General features: G+C 35.2%; 1 long non-coding RNA gene across 1 annotated transcript; it reads right to left on the bottom strand.

Annotated features, from left to right (window-relative positions):
- Positions 1 to 659: 659 nt before the first annotated feature.
- Positions 660 to 5,988, bottom strand: LOC110195829 (uncharacterized). The gene is made up of 2 exons (XR_002321023.2): positions 5,808 to 5,988; positions 660 to 1,289 (listed from the first exon to the last, which is right to left on the bottom strand). It is a non-coding gene; the product is annotated as an uncharacterized LOC110195829 (long non-coding RNA).
- Positions 5,989 to 6,258: the final 270 nt, after the last annotated feature.

Here is a 6,258-nt window from a genome sequence, read left to right as displayed (position 1 = left end):
ATTTGGTATCTGAGGACTTGGGTTCAAATCCTCTCTCTGGCACTTACTACCTCAGTGGTTTTGGTCAAGTCACATAACTTCTTCCCATTTTCTGTTTCCTCATAAAATGATGGAATTGGATCTCTAAAATCCCTTCCAGCTCTGAATTTATGGTCCTGTGATTGCACAATTTATCCCTGTTAAGTCTTATCAGCAGTGGTTTAGAATGTGGTCTCTTATAAAATCTTGCAGAAAAGGCTAATGGAAAATCATGGGTATCATTGCTTCATAAAACAGAGAGAAACCAGGGTAGGATAAAAAGACACTTTAAGAAAGAGACCCAATGAAACAGTCATCCTCAGGGTATTTAAGAATAAAAATGAAAGGAGGGCTACAAGCAGAAGAAACATGGAAAGTATGTTGAAGGATTTTTATGACAAACTTTTTTTCACCATCGAGATCAGTGGAGCCATTGATTGTACTCAGACTCTAGCATTCCAGCCCTGGTCATTTATTTGTTGGGGAGGTAGAAATGTCAGTAATGAGAAGAAATCAGAGGACAGCAGCTAGATTAGACCAAGGATATACAGAGGGGATCTGTGCCCAAAGGTTACACAGTTGTGAAGGTCTTGAGGGACTGACTCACAACATACCTGAACAAGGGAAAGACACCAAAGGCATGGAAATTTATTAGTTTTATTAGTTAAGACTACAAAAAAAGTGACCATAAGAGTAGCACTTACTAACCCATATGCTTACTTTCCCATATATATATATATGTAATTTTTATAAGAATAATCTACATGTGTATTGAGGATATCTTTGATGATGTGATTAGTAGGCTTTTTGCCTACTAATTTATTATGTGGAGGTTTTTGCAAGAACATTCTACAGTAGATCACATTTTCATCATCACACATTTGGCTAAAAGATAATGAGAATACAAAATCTCAATGTTCTTATTTTTTGTTGATTATAAAAAAGCCTTTGGTCCAGTAAATCAAAATGCTGCCATAAAGGTTCTTTTCCATCTAGGTATCTCTCCTGCATCCATCAAAATTATTCAAGATTCTATAAAAGAAATAATAACAGAGACAAGATGAGCTTCTGATCATTAATATCAGGTGAGACATAAAACAGGGAGACATGTTTTCCAGCGGAATTCATCACTGCCATGGAGGAGAGCCAATGGAGTTCAAGTTGAAAAGGGATTCATTGCAGAATGGTGAGTTCTTCCAGATGCTTTTATTTGCAGATGACATTGTGTTGATTGTATCAAACACTGGGGCGTCCTCAATAAAATCCATATCCTTTAAAGAAATTAGTTTTACAATTTAAAAAAAGCCCAAGCTACAAACAAAAATAAAAAATAGTAATAAAAAAACCCCCAAATGTATGAAGAAGGCCTCTTGCCTAGACTACAACATGTATTAGGGACAAGGTGGGGGGAGTCAACATGCTTCTTGCTCCTCAGAGCCCCTTCCAGAACTTTCTCTTTTTTTTTCCTTTTTGGTGAAGCAGTTGGGGTTAAGTGATTTGCCCAGGGTCACACAGCTAGTAGGTGTGAAGTGTCTGAGGCCAGATTTGAACTCAGGTCCTCCTGCATCCAAGGCTGGAGCTCTATCCACTGTGCTACCTAGTTGCCCCATAAATTTTCCCTTCTTTCTGCACTTGTCAACATTTCTTCCTTTCAGGTGCATTCCAGATATATCACCTAATTCATATCCTAGTGACTGCTATCTATTAGCCCCCAGGTCATTCTTTCTCTTTTCTCATGGAGTTCAATAACATACTCATAGTCATAAATTCAAAGGATCACAGATTTTGAGCTGGAAGGGAAGTTAGATGCCATCATTCAGTCTCAAATGTGGATAATAATAGCACCTACCACACAGGGTTGTTGTGAAGGTCAAAGGGGATATTTGGGAAGCATTTAGCACTGCCTGGCACATAGTAGATGTTTAATAAATTACTCTTCCCTTACCCTTCCCCTATGCTGACTGGGCCCACAACAAATTTATATTATCTAATGTCAATTGGGCCATTGCTGATGCAATCAAATTCACTTACTTTTCCAGAACTGGCTCTTAGTTCAGTCCCTGATTCTTTTCTTTTCTTTTCTTTCTTTAAATATATTTTTATTGATTTCATTAAATATTTCCTAATTACATGTAAAATTTTTTTAATGTTCATTTTTTAATATTTTGAGTTCCAAATTCTCTCCCACCCCTCTCCTCTTCTTAAGAAGGCAAACATTTTGATATCTATTGTGTATGTGATATTAGAGGCAGCTAGGTGGTGCAGTGGAGAGAGTGCTAATCCTGGAGTCAGGAAGACTCATCTTCCTGAGTTCAAGTCTGGCCTTAGACATTTACTTGTCATGTGACTGTGGGCAAATCGCTTAATCCTGTTTGCCTCAGTTTCCTCACTTGTAAAATGAGCTGGAGAAGGAAATGGCAAACCATTCCAGTATCTCTGCCAAGAAAACCCTAAATCGGGTCACAAAAAGTATCAGACGTGACTGAACAATAACAGTGAATGTGACATTATGCAAAACATATTTCCATATTAGCCATGTTGCAAATGAAAATAGATGAAACAAAAAAAATAGATAAAGTTAAAAAAAAAGTATGCTTTAATCTACATTCAGAGTTCACTTCTCTCACTGGAGATGTGATAACATTTTTCATCTTGGGTCCTTTGGAATTGTCTTGATTAGAATAGTTAAGTCTTTCACAGTTGACCATCCTTACAATATAGCTGTTACTGGGTGCAACATTCTTCTGGATCTGCTCACTTCACTTTTCATGAGTTCATATACGTCTTTCCAGGTTTTTCCAAAACCATCCTTATTATCATCTGCTATTACACAATAGTATTCCATCACAATCATTTACCACAACTTGTTCAGCTATTCCCCAGTTGATGGACATCCTCTTGATTTCCAATTTTTGGCCACCACAAAAAGAGTTGCTATAAATATTTCTGTGTAAATAGATCTTTTCCCCTTGTCTTTGATCTCTTTGGGATACAGACCTAGTAGTGGTATTTCTGGGTCAAAGGTATGCACAGTTTTGTAGCCCTTTGGACATAGTTCCAAATTGTTCTCCAGAATGGTTAGACTAACTCACAACTCTACCAACAGTGCATTAGTGTCCCAATTTTTCCACATCTCTTCCAGGATTTGTCATTTTCCTTTTCTGTCACGTTAGCCAATCTGACAAACAATCAGGGTTGTTTTAATTTGCATTTCTCTAATCAGTAGTGATTTAGAGCATTTTTTGATGTGATTATTGATAGCTTTGATTTCTCTTCTGAAAACTGCCTATTCATATCCTTTGACCATTTATTGACTGGGAAATGGCTCTTATTTTTATAAGTTTGGCTTAGTTCCCTATGCATTTGAGAAACAAGGCCTTTATGAGAGAAACTTACTATAAAATTTCCCCTCAGTTTCCTGTTTTCCTTGTTAATTTTGGTCGCATTTGTTTGTGAAAAAACTTTTGAATTTCATGTAATTAAAAATATCTATTTTACTTCCCATAATCCCCTCTATTTCTTGTTTGGTCATAAATGCTTCCCTTATCCATAAATCTGACAGGTACATTTTCCCATGCTCTCCTAATTTACTTGTTATATCATCCTTTATGTCTAAATAATTTATCCATTTTGACCTTAACCTGGCATATGGTGTACAATGATGGTCTATACCTAGTTACTACTAAACTCCTTTCTAGTTTTCCCAGCAATTTTTTATCAAACGGTGAATTCTTACCCTCAAAGCTTGGATCTTTGGTTTTATCAAACACTAGATTAGTATGGTCATTTACTACTGTGTATTATGTACCAATCTATTCCACTGATTCATCACTCTGTTTCTTCGCCAGTACCAGATTGTTTTGATGATTGCTGCTTTGTACTATTGTTTGAAATCTGATGCAGCTAGGCCACCTTCCTTTACATTTTTTTCATTGATTTTCTTGATATTTTGTCTTTTGTTTTTCCAGGTAAATTTTGTGATTATTTTTTCTGGCTCTATAAAATAATTCTTTGGTAGTTTGATTGGTATGGCACTGAATAAGTAAATTAAATTAGGTAGAATCGTCATTTTTATTATATTGGCTCAACCAATCTGTGAGCAATTACTATTTTTCCTATTGTTCAGATCTATTTGTGTGAAAAGTGTTTTGTAATGGTGTTCATATAATCCCTGGGTTTGTCTTGGCAGGTAGGCTCCCAAGTATTTTATATAGTCTACAGGTAATTTAAATGGCATTTTTCTTTCTCTTTCCTCCTTCTGGCTTCTGTTGGTAGTATATAGAAATGCTGATGATTTATGTGGGCTTGTTTTATATCCTGCAACTTTGCTGAAGTTGTTAGTTGTTTCAACTTGTTTTAAGTTGATTCTCTAGGCTTCTCTAAGTATATCATCAGATCATATACAAAGAATGATAGTTCTGTTTCCTTATTGCCTATTTTTACTCCTTCAATTTCTGTTTTTTATCTTATTGCTGTAGCTAGCATCAATAGTACAGTATTGAATAATAGTGGTAATAATGGACTTCTTTGTTACACCCCTGATCTTATTGGGAAGGCTTCAAGTTTATCCCCATTACAAATAATGCTTTCTCATGGTTTTAGATGTATACTACTTATCATTTTAAGAAAATATCCATTTATTCCCATGCTTTCTGCTGTTTTTAATAGGCCTGGGTATTGTATTTTGTCAAAGGCTTTTTCTGTGTTATTAATATAATCATATAATTTTTGTTGTTTTAGTTATTATGTCAATTATGCTTATAGTTTTCCTAATATTAAGCCAGCTCTACATTTCTGTTATAAATCCCTTCTGCTCAAATTCACTTATAAATCCAACTGGTCCTGAGGATTTTTTCTTAGGGAGCTCATTGATGGCTTGTTCATTTTATTTTTCTAAGATAAGGTTATTTAAGTATTTAGGCAGTTTATATATTTGTAAATATTCATTTCTCTCAAATTGTCAGTTTTATTGGCACATTGGGCATAATAACTCTTAATAATTGCTTTAATTTCATCTTTATCAGTGGCATATTTACACTTTTCATTTTTGATATTAGTATTCTAGTTTTTTCTTTTTAAAAAAATCAAATTAACCAATGGTTTATCTATCTTATTGTTTTCCCCTCTTTTATTTATTAGTTCATTGGCTTTCAGTGGTCAACATATCGTTGAATTCTGGTTTCTAATCCATTCTGCTATCTGCTTTTGTTTTATGGGTGAATTCATCCCAATCACATTTGTAGTTATGATTACTAACTGTGGCATTTCCCTCCATCCTATTTTTTTTTCTGTTTATTCGCCTCTTTCTCTTTTTATCCTGTCCTTCCCCTACAGTCTGTTTTGATTCTGACTACTGCCTTCTGTTATCCACTGTCCTTTTTATTGTCCCTCCCTTCTCCTACCTCCTTCCCCTCCTACTTCCCTGTTGGGAAAGATAGATTTTTATTACCAATTGAGTGAACATACAAATGCACACACATTCTTTCTTCAAATTAATTTAAATGTGAGTAAGGGTTCAGCATTGCTTGCCCCCTCCCCATTTCTCCTCCAGTGTAAAAACTTTTCCTTGCATGCCTCTTTTATGTAAAATAATTTCCCCCATTTTTCCTCTTTTCCCTTCTCCTAGGGCATTCCTCTTACCAATCTTTTTTTTTAATGTCATCCCAACATAATTGATTCACTCCCACACTCTCTTTCTATCTTCTAACTGCCCTAATAATGATGAAGTTCCTAGAAAGACAAATAGTTTAACTTTATTGAGTCCCTTAAGCTTTCTCTTTCATGTTTACCTTTTTTATTCTTCTCTTAAATCTTGTATTTAAAAGTCAAATTTTCTATTCAGCTCTGGTCTTTTCATCAGGAATGTTTGAAAGTCCTCTATTTCATTAAAAATCCATTTTTCCCTTGAAGGATTATACTCAGTCTTGCTAGGTAGGTTGTAATCCCAGCTCTTTTTCCTTCCAGAATATCATATTCCAAGCCCTCTACTCTTTTAATATGGTGGCTGCTAAATCTTGTGTAATCCTGACTGTGGCTCTCCATTCCCATCCCACCAATCTCACACTGCCTGCTTACATTAAATGCTTTAATCATGACAACCATTGGAAGCAGGTAATCTGATTATTACTCATTTATCCCTCTGTAACAGATTAGCAAACTGAAGCTCCAAGATGTTAAATGATTTTCCCAAGTTCATACTGTTAACTGTGGCATGACTGAAACTCAAACTTTGGCTCACAG

Source organism: Phascolarctos cinereus, unplaced genomic scaffold, assembly GCF_003287225.1.
Source record: "Phascolarctos cinereus isolate Bilbo 61053 unplaced genomic scaffold, phaCin_HiC Scaffold_726;HRSCAF=1367, whole genome shotgun sequence".
Lineage (NCBI taxonomy): Eukaryota > Metazoa > Chordata > Mammalia > Diprotodontia > Phascolarctidae > Phascolarctos > Phascolarctos cinereus.
Note: the sequence above shows the minus strand (reverse complement) of the source record. Positions and strands in the feature narration are given on the sequence as shown.